The sequence below is a fragment of the Lolium rigidum genome, chromosome 2 (assembly GCF_022539505.1).
Source record: "Lolium rigidum isolate FL_2022 chromosome 2, APGP_CSIRO_Lrig_0.1, whole genome shotgun sequence".
NCBI lineage: Eukaryota > Viridiplantae > Streptophyta > Magnoliopsida > Poales > Poaceae > Lolium > Lolium rigidum.
The window spans coordinates 5,116,629-5,131,897 of NC_061509.1; positions in this window are offsets into that span (position 1 = coordinate 5,116,629).

The window sequence follows — 15,269 nt, forward strand, 5'->3', positions numbered from 1 at the left end:
CCCCTATACTTGTGGGTTATCACCCACGTGGATCGACACGAGGCCCATTCCTATGCGGACACCTGGCACCCAATGATCAAAATATTTTCTAGTAAATCGCGGACACTTTGTCCAATCATACAAGGACGCGTGTCGGCACAGAAAGAGTCATACAAGGACACCTGTCGGCTTTGCGAGCACACCACATGGACCAATAGAAGTTGGACACGTCTCCTGTCCATTTCCGACACTGCAGCGAATAAAGGTCGGACACGTTGACAAATAAAAGTTGGCCGCGTGGACGAATAAACGTCCGTCACGTGGATTATTCGCTCCCATTTCAGCCCAGAAATGATTGTTACCGAAGTTGACACGTGGCCTCACATAATTGGGCCCTGCATGCCAATTGGGCTGGATGGCCCGATTGGCCGTCGACAGAGCGCTAGTACAAACAACGGTCCAATAAAAGCCCATTTATGTTTTGGTCCAGCACAAATGATATGGCCCATGAGACAACTGAAAGAGATATATAATTAATTATAGGCATACTTACTGGATTACATGCATACTTAATGGATTACAGGCAACATTACTGGGTTACAGACATACAGTAACGTAAGATCCAATTCAGCGTGCACAGAAGCACCAACATAACAGTTTAAAGTCGTCACATTAGTGTCCCCATGGACAAACACAACATCAAAATAACAGTTCAAGCGTCGAACATCCCACTTGTTCACGATGTAATCAAGATTACGAAGTCGTAGACAGTTGCTCGATTTTTTCAAAGGACGCGAGCAACTTCCCAAGATTTGCAAACACGCAACTCTGCATCTATTCCTTTTCTTTTTCCTTGATGGCCATCTGATGAATTTTAGAGTTCTGGATCTAAATAGTATCGCGCAGCTCTGCAAATTCTACTCTTCTCTCTCTCTCTCTCTCTCTCTCTTCAGTTCTGCAGCAAGCTTGATCTTTCTAACTCGACAAGGCTGTGAGGGCTGATGCACAACCCCCGCGTTCTGAAGAAGAGTAGGTTGGGAGATTTTCTTTGACATGACATCGTGTACAACATGAGCCTCAGTCTTGCGTCCTCCATCAACTGTTGGTACAGACAGCTCATGTTCCATCTCAGCTTTGTTTTACAAAGAAGAAACATGGTTATGAGATGCAGCATAATGTAACGTTCACATTAGTGATGACTCTTTAAAAGCTGCCTTACAATTGCATTTTTAGGATGAGCGCCATCATTTCTGGACCAACTCTGATCGGCCAATACCCAGCCAATTTGTGTTACCTTGTGGAGTCTGAGGGGAAGCCGTTCTATGTGGTGAGCGGCGGGCTTACAATGGCGAACCTGTTGTCTACCGGGTGGACACAAAAATGCACGTCCTAGAGCCGGTCAGAAGCATCGACAACCGCTCCATCTTTGTCGGCCGGAAAGGTGCATCTCCGTTGACACTAGCAAGGTCCACAGGGTACCACTACCCAGAGACCAACCTTCGTAAAGGGAAAAACCACTCCGCGCAATGCACCAGCGTCTGACACGTGTCAGACCCAGACGACCGCGCATGCGCGCCCCCGCGACAAGTACGTCGCGCGCTCCTCGCGACAAGTACTCCCGCGCCCGCGCGCCCTGTACCTCCACACGCCGCGCGTACTCGCCCCATGCACGAGCGCATGCATAGCACAAATCAGCTAGCATGCATCGATTGATCTCAAGCACACATACACTAACGCAGGAGTATAACTAATATAAAATTCAGATACATCCAAGTACATTGAAAGAAGAGTACTACCTCCGTCCCAAGGAATAAGGCGCACGCGTATTCCAAGACGAACTTTGACCATAAAAATTGAGCAACAAAATCTTGATTATATTATATGTAATTAGTATCGTTGGATTCGTATTGAAAAGCACTTTCTAATGATGCTAATTTTATATAAACAATCTTTATATATTTGAAGTAATTCTTGGTCAAACAAAAAGCACGTAAAACGAGGGCGCCTTATTCCTTGAATCGGAGGTAGTACTACTTAGTGAACATGCGAGTGCAGAACACGAGGGCAGTTACATATTAGACCACGAGTACAACTAAGAACGAGTACAGTCACTCACACGAGATATGTACAGTCGCGCACACGAGTAAATACAGTCGCCTACACGAGCGAGTACATGTACAGTCGTCCACATAAGACAGGTACAGTCGCGCACACGAACGAGTACAGGTACAGTCGCTCACACGAGACAGGTACAGTTGCGCACACGAGTAAGTACAGTCGACTACACGAGCGAGTACAGGTACAGTCGTCCACATAAGACAGGTACACTCGCGCACAAGAACGAGTACAGGTACAGTCGTTCACAAGAGACAGGTACAGTCGCGCACACGAGTAAGTACAGTCGCCTACACGAGCGAGTACATGTACAGTCGTCCACATAAGACAGGTACACTCGCGCACACGAACGAGTACAGGTACTGTTGCTCACACGAGTAAAGGGAAAAATGCACTAAATACCTTCAAAAGAGAAGTACATATCAGTTCATGCACGAGTACAGTTAGATACACAAGACGAGTACAACCATAGTAGTATAGGAAGTACGCAAAAAAAGTATCTCGAAACCTACCAACATGGGATCTAGTTTTGAAGATCTCGACGAGAGGATCTCAAAAGTGAAAACGGTTCGTCATTTGGACTTACGGTTCTCAAGATATTTCATTTTGAAAAACCGAATCTAGAAAATAAAGGGAAAAACGCAGCCCCCTCTGCCTTCTCTCTCCTCCCTCATCCCCACTTTGCTTCTCCTTGCGACACGTGTCGAGCAGGGAGACCACTTCCCAGAGATTTTATGGCATCACAGCGCGCCACTTGTCGTGCGCGGAGCGAGTTATCTTCCCTTCGCGAAGGTCGGCCTTTTTCTAGAGTTTTCCAGGTCCACACCATACCTAGGCAGCCCGTCCCGACGGCCGGCCCGGGCTCAGTCCAAAAATGCTAGGCTGGGCCAAGCTTCGCTTGCACCTTGGGCCGGGCATGGGCCTGAATTTACAAGCCGCAGCAATAGTCGGGCTGGGCTCGGGCCTCAAATTACAGCCCAAATTTAGCCCGGCCAGACCCGACCACTCTATTCTTTAGATTTGGCCTCGTCCCGCAAGTGCTACCTACAGCCGCCGTATAAAGGCTCCCACTACCTTTGACCCCTCCTCACAACCCTAACTAGACAAACCCCCTCCTCCCAGCTCACAACCGACGGCGGCTCGGAAGATGCGAGCACTCCACCCACCCTCCGCTCGAGTGCTCGATAGATCTCCCTCGCCCCCACGTGCATGTCCTTCTGGTGCTCGTTGGCCGCCGCACTCGTCCGTCCGCGTGTATTGGCATGTCTCGTAGCCCTGTCTCGTCCGCCCGTACACAGACGCTGCCGTCCACCCGCACGTGGCTGTGCTGATTTCTTCTTGGTCTTCCTGCAAGTCAAAGCCTTGTACTTAAGTTGGAATGCATCTAGCGCGGCTGAATCTCTCAGTCTCTTCTATTCTACCTATTATTTGTGTATGTATGTATGCAGATCTGCCGCTTATTGTTGCCTCCCTGTACCGCTCAAGTTAATCATTTGTTCATGTAGATCATATGGTTTTGTAAACACTAGCACGTATCACTCGTAGAAAAAGGGGCTTTAGTCCTAGTTGGCAACTGCCATTAGTCGCGGTTGCGCAACCGGGATTAAATATGTGCGACTAAAGCCCCCCTTTAGTCGCGGTTGCTTACGAACCGCGACTAAAGGCCCGTCCATGTGGGCGCCAGGCGATCGTCGGGGCGGAGGATCTTTAGTCGCGGTTCTTCTGGCCAACCGCGACTAAAGGCCACCGCAGGTTTAGGGTTTTAGCCCCCCCACCCTAAATCTGGTTTCATTTTAATTTGTATTGTTTTATTTTTTTTGTTTTTTATTTTAATTTTAAAGGAGTTTCACATATTCTACGGTACTACAAACATGCATATGAATGTACAATTTCAAACAAATTTGAAATTAGAACCAAAAATAATTCAAGAGGAATATACAATATATATTCAATATCGGATGACCATATACAATTTTGAACAAGTTTCCATACATAATTTACTTCATCAGAAGTTCTACGTCCTCGTAATAGTGTTCTCCTTTAGGATGGAGGACTTCCCTCATGAACCATCCTGCTAGTTACTCTTGAATTGGTCGGAAGCGAGCTTCTGGACTAAGCGTCTTCCGCAAATTATTCCTCTTGACGTTGTTATCCGACGGCGTCCGCTCAGAGGTGTATCTCCGGATGAACTCACAAACATAGTATCCACATAGATTGGTCCCCGATGGCTGAATTTCCCCAGTCAGTGACCTCCTAAATTCTAGCTCTTTTTTGAATTCACCGACTGTTTCATCTGTGAACCGTCTCCAAACCCTACGAGGCAAAGAAAATTAAATGAACAAGAGAGTTATTAGTTACTTGATATTAGGAAATGAACGAAAGAAGCCGATCGATGTAGAGCGCAAATGAATGAAAATAATTACTTTTGCAGCATTCTTCTCATGTCGACCCAAAGCTTTGAATCCATATTCAGAGAGTCGATGACGAGAACTGTGGAGGTGTGAAATTGAATTACTAGCAGAATCCAGTGGAACCTGCGGACACGATACATGCACAGTCATGCATAACTCATCGATTAGCCACATACCATGCATGGAGTAAACAAAAGAGAATGTGCTCAAGACGAAACACTCACCCAAAATGGTAAGGAAATAGAATATCACTTTTGAGTTCCTCGCTTTCTAAGAAAAATCAACAGGTCTTGCTCCACGTCGGCGGGGTGATTTTGTAACACATATCCATTAACGATTTGTGGGTCAATGAACCCAACATCATGGATGTTCCTTATTCTGCATTCCCTAATCTTCATTCTGCATAATAGCGTGCACAACATTCCCTAATCTTCATTCCCTAATCTATATATAGGTCTGCTATTCTCGAACCGGTTCAAGAATAACTATTCTCGAACCCTTTCCGAACTTCCCGGTACATGGATCTGAACTTCTTCTTCCCTGAATCTGAACTTCCCGACGGACTTCAATATTGTACAGGGCAAACTTCCGAAACTTCAGTCTAGTTTGAAGTGAACTTCAAAAAATATAGCAAACTTTCGTCGCATCTGAACTTCTCTGGAACCACTTGTGAACTTCCGGGTGTTTCCTAGTGAACCCCTCGATAGAATACCAGAATTGCATGTTCGTGCGGACAATATTTTCATGTTGGTTTTCAAACCGCTTATCGGATTGATGCGTATAGTATACCGTTGGATTCGTACGGAAATTTCGCAACTTTTCCGTGTTCAGTGTTTTCCCAAATTCTGTATTTTTTAAAACTAATTTGAAATATACAAAACAACGTTTTCACGGATTTCTCTATTTTCGTGCAGTTTTGGTGTTCTGATTTTTCAAATGTTTATCGCATTGATGCGTGTGATATGCCGTTGGAAAGCTGCTGACTAGGCGCACCTTTTTTATGAAGAACACTTTTCCAAATTCTTTACAGTTTAAGAGCAGATTTGAGAATACGTGATTCCGCTTTTCAAACTTCTCGGTTTTTCGTACTGTTTTTTTGGGGATTTTTTCCGAACCACTCGTCGGAATGTTCCAAGTGATATTGCGTTGAAAAGATATTGATTAGGCGCATATTTTTCATATTGAACATTTTTCCAAATTCTAAACGGTTAAAGTTTAATTTCAGAGATATGTAAAATCAGAGATAACACCGACACGGCAACATTTTGATATTGGCTCATCTAGATTGATTAGGTGAGGCATTGCGGTGTGTTGGAGTATTAATAGGGTTATATTAGTGCTAATTTGACGTGGCGTCGGTCGATTTGCCCAATAAGAGGTTGTACGAACGATTTCTATGCATATGAATTCCGTCCAAAAAAATACAGTGCTCGAATATGGAAGTGAACTTCTCGATATATGTTAGTGAACTTCCGATCGCAGTATAAAAGTTTCAAGCATGCTCAAAATGTACTTCCTACATGTGCAAAGTGACCTTTCGCGCCGATACAAAGTGAAGTTTTACAAAAGAAAATATCTGGTATGTTCACGGTGAACTTCCCCGTGTTCAAAGTTAATATTAACAAAAAAATAAATTTCCAGCTTGTTTTCTAAATTTTCTAGAAGTGAACTTATGATGTTCACTGAGTGAACTTCTGTCCACTGTTTTTTCTTGATGAGGTTTTCCTACAGTGAATATTGCCAATAATTTTTGTGAAACCAGTGCTTGACAAATTGAACTTGCCAATAAAATAGAAGTGAACTACAGTTTCTCGAGTATATCAGTATATCATCAGTGGTATTTTTTCACACAATTTTTTTGTTAACTTTCAAGTGCATAGGAATTGAACTGCATTACAGAAGAAAACGAACTCCCTGAATTGAGTAAACTTTATAGAAAGAAGTTAACAGTCATTTTCTAAGAGAAAAAGAAGGTGAACTGTGGTGAGCTACTTATATACATACAACTAAAATGCCGAGCTACACAAAAGTGGACTGTCCAGATCACATAGCTAAGCGAATCCATCCTCGTTGCCGCACATACATGTATCTATGCACACATGAGCGTTTTCAACAAACATATGGCATTCATGAGAACATCATAAACCAGTAGTACCAAGTGTGTGTTCCTGATGGCCTGGACAAGCATGTATTCAACTAGCCAAAACCCAAGACCAACTGAGTTAAGCTTGGGAGTGACAGATCTGGGGCAGCATCGGGATTGGGAGGTCGCCAACTCCTCGAATGTTGACCACGACATCACGACTTCTCCAACTACAACGCAAAGTTTCCTTGAAGAAAGTTGTACAGAATCTTCATTAACCTCCATAAGCTCATAAACTAGTGCAAATTCTAAATAATCTTCACAAGTGAGAGTAAGTTCCTTTTGAAGATGCACACTCGTACAATTAAATAGTCAAAATGAATTGCTGATCATGAAATTTTGATCATAATAGTTCAATTTCCTCTAAATAGTCAACATAAAGACAAAAGCTACATAACAGAAGGAAGATTACTTTGGCTAGACCTACCCAAAACTACCAGTACATGGTGAAACATACCAGTACCAACATTTGTCTGTGATAGTCTAATGTAGTGAGATGGTTTAGACTAAGAAGTGAATTTATGTTGCAGTGAAGCAAAAGAATTTTTATTCCAAAGTGCAGATGATTTGTACTGTGCAATGATCAGTTTTTTGAATGCAATCCTCCATACACAAAGCTGGTGCATATCCAGAAACAGGAAAAGAAATGCTGGCCTACAGAAGTATTTTTGCAGTAAAATAAGTGAACGTCTCGAACAGTAGATTCGAACTTCTAGAAAATAACAAATGAACTTCCTACTTTAAGACAATAAAATGTGAAACCTTTTTTGCCCCGACAGAGTAAATGTCCTCAAAAGGAGAATTAATCCTTTTGTCTAACTTTTAGACTGTTGACGTCAGAAACCCCCTGGCGGGCAGAGACGGGCAACACGGTAGAGCCGGGAACAACTAGGGCTGCGGCTGGCCCGAGTCCCTCAGAGCGACGGCCCGCAAAGCCTCCTGGTCGCACGCACCGATGTTTATCACAAGGGCGTGCCACCCGACCTATACCTGGTCGGGAAGGTGTGGATGATGCCTCGCTTAGTTTCCTGCAGGGGCACACACGTAAACGTTAAATACGAGCCTCGATCGGCTCTCGGGTTATCCCGTGAATCGGCTCAAAGAGCCGATCCACCCATGATTCGGACGGGGTGTCCGAATATATGGTGGTCCTGCTTGATCAAGGTAAAGCTAAAGAGATCTACGACGATGTAGGGTTTTCACCGCATAATCGGATCGTCCTACTCCAGGTTGGGCCTCGCGGCCACGCACGGTGATCGTAAGCCGATCCTAAACAAGGCATAAAAACCAACACGAGGTTGATCCTCGGAACATCCTCGCTTAGGGCCAACGAACGACACCCTACGTGCCGCCGGATCCTCCCCCTTTGTAAGGCCTAACTATTGCGGATATTAAACTAATCCTTGTAGAACAAGGAGCAATCGTAACGGATCAGATCTACTAAACTATGATCAAGCGGGGTGCCGCCCCTACACCTAAGATAGGTGTAAGGGCGGCTAGACATGCAAGGGTTGCACTACGAAAGCATGTAATATGAAGAACAATTCTAACCCTAACATGTCTAAGATAACTACGTTGCTCGCCATCAAAAAGGCTTCGATGACGAGCAACGCATGAACAACGTGGGCAGGCTTGTGCTGCCTAGATCGCAAGATGCGATCTAGGCAGCATTATGCTTACCGGTAGAAACCCTCGAGACGAAGGGGTTGGCGATGCGCCGAGATTTGTTTGTGGTTGAACGTTGGTTGTTGTTTATTCCATAAACCCTAGATACATATTTATAGTCCGGGGGACTTTCTAATGTGGGCGTGCACCAAACCGTGCACGAGTAAGATTCTAACTTCTAAACTAAGATGCGATCTAATATTTTACAGATACACGGGCAATTAAGCCCAACTTGGTATAAAAGGCCGATTCCCGCATTTCTTCCATGTATATTCTTCAAATCCATCTTGATCGCGGCCCACCTCCGACTCGGTCAAATTCTGGTGATAACACATGCCCCCCTGGTTTTGGAAATGACATTTCCAAAATCATTACGCTTTCTTTCGTCGGGTCATGTCGTGGCAGAGCAGAGCTGCCGCGTGAATCCCCATCATGATGCCTTGCCCCTTCCACTTCTCCACGTGGCCGTAAAATTTTCCTGTTGGGCACCATCTCCTCGGAAGCTGCTGTGGCATTGAATCTCTCTCATATCCCCTTTATTTAACCGTTCTAAACAGCTTGCGTCTCCTTCGTCCTCCTCGCATTAGCACCAAAAAACCCTCTGTGCCGCCATGTCTTCTTCCTCTTCCTCCGAGTTTTCCTACGGGTCCGATTCCTCCCGCGAGACGCCGCCGGAAATTCGTGCCCCGGAAGACTGGGACGAGGAGAGCCATGCCTCCTCCATTTGGTCTGAGGACGACAAGTCCTTGACCAGCGGGGATGAAGATCTTCAGTTCCTCGCCGATGGGGAACTGGAGCCAAAAAGCGAGGACGACCAGTTCTCCTGGGACGGCTGCCCCACTTCTGAAGAAGAGGGAGAAGAAGACGACGACGACGACCCCCTCGAGGGCTACCCGCCAGCAAAGCACCTCCGCATGTGGTGGGACGACGACAGCAGCGACGACGAAGACGGGGATGAAGCCCCCGTGGAGGGCTACGGGAGTAGCGACGAGGAGCCCATCGGCAGCAGTGCCGATGAGAGTTCTGAGGATGACGATGAGGGCAGTGATGGCCCGTAGATTAGGATCTAATAGTATAGGCCTAGCAGTAGTAGATTGGTCAATAGACCCTTCTTTTGTTCTTCCCTCCTCGAGCAATCGGCTCCCCATTGTAAGAAATCCCAATACTAATGAAGAATTCCCTTAGCTTGATTTCGCCGATTTCTTTCATGCTGAGCTTGTCGACTGTTGGCCTAATCCATGCTTAGTGACCGATGGTAACGCATCAGTTTCATGATAATCTGCGAGACAGACCAATCTAGCCATCCCTCCAAGCTAGCTGGCTTCTGCCGATGATGATGGCACAGCCGATCTTAGTAAGCTGGCGACTTGATCTTTGAGCAGGCGACTTTAAAAGAGTCCTGGAACCGCCTTGGATGCTCAAACTGATGACTCTGTAACAGAACACCGCTCTCCAAACCAGTTGTGTCGCGAGGGCTAGCCGATTCCAACCAAATCGGCTCCTCGGAGCAACGACCTTTAGGGCGAGCTGCCCCCAGAGCCTTAATGAAGGCGAATCAGCCACATGTGCCGACATTAGCCTTAACTCATGACGTAGCCCCAAGCAGAGAACCTTCAAGGTGAGCTGCCCCCCGAGCTTTTTCAGTTCTTCCTGCGCCTTGCCAGTTAGATCGGCTCCTTTCCTTTGGCAGATCTGATGCGACCCATCCTTGACCTGATCTGCACGTCCAGGCTGCTCTTGGTCTTGTCCTTGAAGAGAGGATCCGAGCTCTTAAGCTACTCCATTGAGGAGTTCTTCCATTAGTGCTCCATTGACCCTCTGATCGTAACAGTTACTCCTCTTGAGTCGATGGCCATGCATCGGTTTTTATATCCTTAAGTCGATGCCTGCTGCATCGGCTGTGCTCGAAAATTTTCGAATTTTCTGGCCGATTTGTGTATCGGCCCCCACACTTCAATACCCATCACCAAAGGATGAGCTACTTCTACTGCATATCCTCATGCTTTATCCACTCGGGTGCCCCCGAGCCGATTCTATCAAGAGAAATGATGGTATCGGCTCTGTTGGATTAACATGTCGAGCCCAGGCAGAATGGTGGGTGAGGATAATTTTGGCCGATTGCTGGAATCGGCCTCCACGTTGCTTGCTCGGTGAAGGTTTTGTAAGTCCCCTTCATAAATTTTGGGGCCGATCACAAGGATCAGCCTCGCCTTGTTTGGTCATGGGTTTAATCTTGCTACTCGGTCAGGCTGGATAAAACCAACCCAACCTCTAACTTTATGCGCTTGCTGTCGTCCACCTTGAGTGCATCGTAGAGTCGTGGAGCACTGAGCTCCGTTGGAAGGACGAGCACCATGTTTGTACCAGCCGATGTTTCATCATCGGCTTTCCTTTGTTTGGGGCGCCACTCCATTTTCCGTGGACGACCCTCTTCATCCAGGGTTCGCTGAACCTTTGCAGCCAGATCGGGCCTTGCCTTCCTCAATGTATGCAAGTATAACCTCTCGGCTTCTTCCAGGCCGTGCAATCGTTGAACCCTGCGTTTTTGGGAACGGCTGAGTCCATCAGGGCACCACCTTGGACGATGGTATCTGTCTTCTTCTTCCCCCTCATCTTCTGAATCCTTGAGATCTGCCCAACGAGGTGACTCAGCGCGTTTGCTTGGTGGCGGGAGAGGTCCTAAGCGCTCGAACACAGATACATTGGCTGCCTCCTTCTTCTTCGGTTGCATTACGGCGATTGCCGATTGTGGGCAATCGGCTCATTCCTGAATCCCAGCAGTGTCTGAAGAAAGGGCAATCCCAGTGTCTGGCGTTGTTATCTTGCTCCCTTGATTCTTCTTTGGCACGGCGCTCGTGCTCCTCCTCATCGTGATCATGTCGACGATGTCTTCTGGCTTCTCTAGCCAGACGATTTCTTTCATCATCATCGCCGGACCGTCGGCGTTGGTCGTACTGACTCACATACTTGTTGAGGAGGTGATCAGAGAGAGGTCGCTGATATCTTATGTTCTTCACTTCTCCCTCTGTGACGTAGCGCTTGCCGTCTTTGCGGAGCCGATCGCGTGGAGCGGCTTCTTCTGTATCTTCGTCATGAGATCAGCTGCCCTCATCTCCATTCTTGCCAGCGTGGTGTCCAAGATCTACCATGTTGATACTGCACAGGAAACCCGGCTGGCACCCTGCATGGCAAGCATACTCCACCATGTTCACGGCGGGGAAGGGCTGGGTATCGACCTTCATGGCGTACTGGTTGAAAATTAGACGCCCGTTCTCTATCGCCGCTTGGATGTGCTGACGCCACACCCTGCGGTCGTTGGTGGCATGGGAGAGCGAGTTATGCCATTTGCAGTATGGCTTTCCATTCAGCTCTTGCGCCGTGGGGAATTTGAGACCTTCAGGTATCTTCAACTGCTTTTCCTTGAGTAGGAGGTCGAAAATTTGCTCAGTCTTGGTCACGTCAAAATCAAATCCCCTGGGCGGGCCCGGTGGCTTTACCCATTTGCGGGACACGGGGTTCCTCCCCGAGTCCACTCAGCCATCTGCTACTTCTTGGTCTCCCGCAGGAACTTCGTCTTCCTCTCGCATCGACCGGGGCTACCGCACGCTTGAACTTGTCTTGGTACAGGTCCGGGTGGCGCTGTTCATATGCTTCGAAAGTTTCGAACCACGTGCGCCAGCGAGGGATAATCTGCTTGGGAGGCCATGTCCTTGAGCCGTGTTGCAAGGCCTGCTACTGCCAACTCGATCGCTTCCTTTTCAGTTATACGAACCGAATAGCATCGGTTCCTAAGATTCCTGAAGCGCTGGATGTATTCTGTCACGGTTCTCCGCGCTTCGACGTAGTTGTGCTAGATCGGCAATGCTAGACTCGGAAGCTTCGAATGGTACTGCTCATGGAACTGCTCTTCCAACTCGCTTCCAAGTTTGGATGGAGTTCGGTGGTAGCGATGTGTACCACCCGAAAGCCGATCCTGTGAGGGATTGTGAGAAGAACCTCACGCGCAACTCATCTGACGCTGAGATCGTGCCCAGCTGTGCCAAATATCGGCTCACATGCTCGATGGAGCTGGACCCATCTGATCCACTAAACTTCGTGAAGTCCGGAGCCGATATTTGGGTGGCGGCGGGATCGGTTCGTAGCTGTTAGGGTACGGCTTGGTGTAGCCGAACGCCTTCCTTTTCGGCATCATGCCGAACTGATCTTTCAGAATTGCACAAATCTGATCCGCTGTGATGGCTGAAGGTGTCGAACCCTGAAGATTCGCCGGGGTGGCATACTTAACTAGCCATGCTTGCTTTTCCGGTTCTAAGCCAACTGCAGGAGCTGGGCTTTGGAGGTTTGTCGGGGCGGCGTACTTAGTCAGCCACGACTGCTTCTCAGGATCGGCTCCTGACGTTCCTCCTGCCGTTCCAGAGGCCGCTGTTATTGCAGCCTGGTTCGAGAGTGCCCAGGCGTTGCAGTCCGGTACGTATGCGCACGCGTATCCGTGCGGGACCTCCTTGGGTGCCTCAGGCAGGAATTGGTAGTCACTAGGATCACCACCAATCCTGTAGACGACGTATGCCGATGAGTTCGGCAGTTCCGGTGCTGCCCATGCGAACGGTCGGGGCTGGAGTGGCATCTCTCCTTTGAAAGTCCCCGAGCCGGTCCCGACGGGGAGTACCGGTGACTCATGATTTCCTTGACGACGCGCAGAGCGACACGCTCCAAGGTGTTCACCAGGCTCTCAGAGTGGCGGTGCAGCGAATGAGCTACCATGTAGTTGATCTCCTGCCGCAGCGACCTGGTGCGTTCTTCTGACGGGGCGGACAGGTCCACTCCATCGAGCGCGCCTTCAGGTGTGAAACCCTTCCACCTGACGCCATGGGTGCGGGTTCGGTGGAAGGAGCCGATGAGTTCGGCTTCGAGGGTTGCCTTGATCTCGTCATGTTTCTTCTTGAGCTCATCGAGCGGATCCTCGTACGTGACCGGAGTGTCTTCCGCCATCTCGGATGTAGATGGAGATGTTGCGGATGTCGAAGCTGGTCCCACCGGGCGTGCCGGAATGTGTTGACGTCGAAACCCCACGGCGGGCGAGAGACGGGCAACACGGTAGAGCCGGGGACAACTAGGGCTGCGGCTGGCCCCAGTCCCTCGGAGCGACGGCCCGCAAAGCCTCCCGGTCGCACGCACCGATGTTTATCACAGGGCGTGCCACCTGACCTATACCTGGTCGGGAAGGTGTGGATGATGCCTCGCTTAGTTTCCTGCAGGGCACACACGTAAACGTTAAATACGAGCCTCGATCGGCTCTCGAGTTATCCTGTGAATCGGCTCAAAGAGCCGATCCACCCATGATTCAGACGGGGTGTCCGAATATATGGTGGTCCTGCTTGATCAAGGTAAAGCTAAAGAGATCTACGACGATGTAGGGTTTTCACCGCATAATCGGATCGTCCTACTCCAGGTTGGGCCTCGCGGCCACGCACGGTGATCGTAAGCCGATCCTAAACAAGGCCTGAAAACCAACACGAGGTTGATCCTCGGAACATCCTGCTTAGGGCCAACGAACGACACCCTACGTGCCGCTGGATCCTCCCCCTTTGTAAGGCCTAACTATTGCAGATATTAAACTAATCCTTGTAGAACAAGGAGCAATCGTAACGGATCAGATCTACTAAACTATGATCAAGCGGGGTGCCGCCCCTACACCTAAGATAGGTGTAAGGGCGGCTAGACATGCAAGGGTTGCACTACGAAAGCATGTAATATGAAGAACAATGCTAACCCTAACATGTCTAAGATAACTACGTTGCTCGCCATCAAAAAGGCTTCGATACGAGCAACGCATGAACAACGTGGGCAGGCTTGTGCTGCCTAGATCGCAAGATGCGATCTAGGCAGCATGATGCTTACCGGTAGAAACCCTCGAGACGAAGGGGTTGGCGATGCGCCGAGATTTGTTTGTGGTTGAACGTTGGTTGTTGTTTATTCCATAAACCCTAGATACATATTTATAGTCCGGGGGACTTTCTAATGTGGGCGTGCACCAAACCGTGCACGAGTAAGATTCTAACTTCTAAACTAAGATGCGATCTAATATTTTACAGATACACGGGCAATTAAGCCCAACTTGGTATAAAAGGCCGATTCCCGCATTTCTTCCATGTATATTCTTCAAATCCATCTTGATCGCGGCCCACCTCCGACTCGGTCAAATTCTGGTGATAACATAGACAAAATATAAAAAATGTCCTGGTGAACTACACTAACAAATAAAGTTTGCATGTGCTCGAAGTGAACTAGCGGATAATAGTTATTTTCTAAACTTCATTGTTCACCACTAGCGAACTACACAGAGTTACTAAGTGAACTGCCGCTTCAAGTCACATTTACAGCGTTGAAATAAGTTCGGGTCTTACCAGTAGGAAGTCCATGAGAGTCCAGCGCCCAGGAGGAAGATGCCTGCTGACACCATAGAATATAGCTTGTGGACTCTCGATTATTCTAATAAGTGAAGAAAAATGGAAGGTACGTCCTTGTCCTGGCTGGAGAGAGGCAGCCTGATGTCTACGCACGCTTCTATTCCTATAGACAGTGTTGGGCCTCCAAGGGCAGAGGTTTGTAGAACAGCAGCAAGTTTCCCTCAAGTGAATCACCCAAGGTTTATCGAACTCAGGGAGGTAGAGGTCAAAGATATCCCTCTCAAGCAACCCTGCAATTACGATACAAGAAGTCTCTTGTGTCCCCAACACACCTAATACACTTGTCAGATGTATAGGTGCACTAGTTCGGCGAAGAGATACTGAAATACAAGTAATACGGATGATTGTAAGTAGTAATTGCAATCTGAAATAAAGATGGCAGCAAGAAAACATGTAACAGAACTTGTTGGAAACGGTGTTTCAATGCTTAGAAACAAGGCCTAGGGATCATACTTTCACTAGTGGACACTCTCAACAATGATCACATAA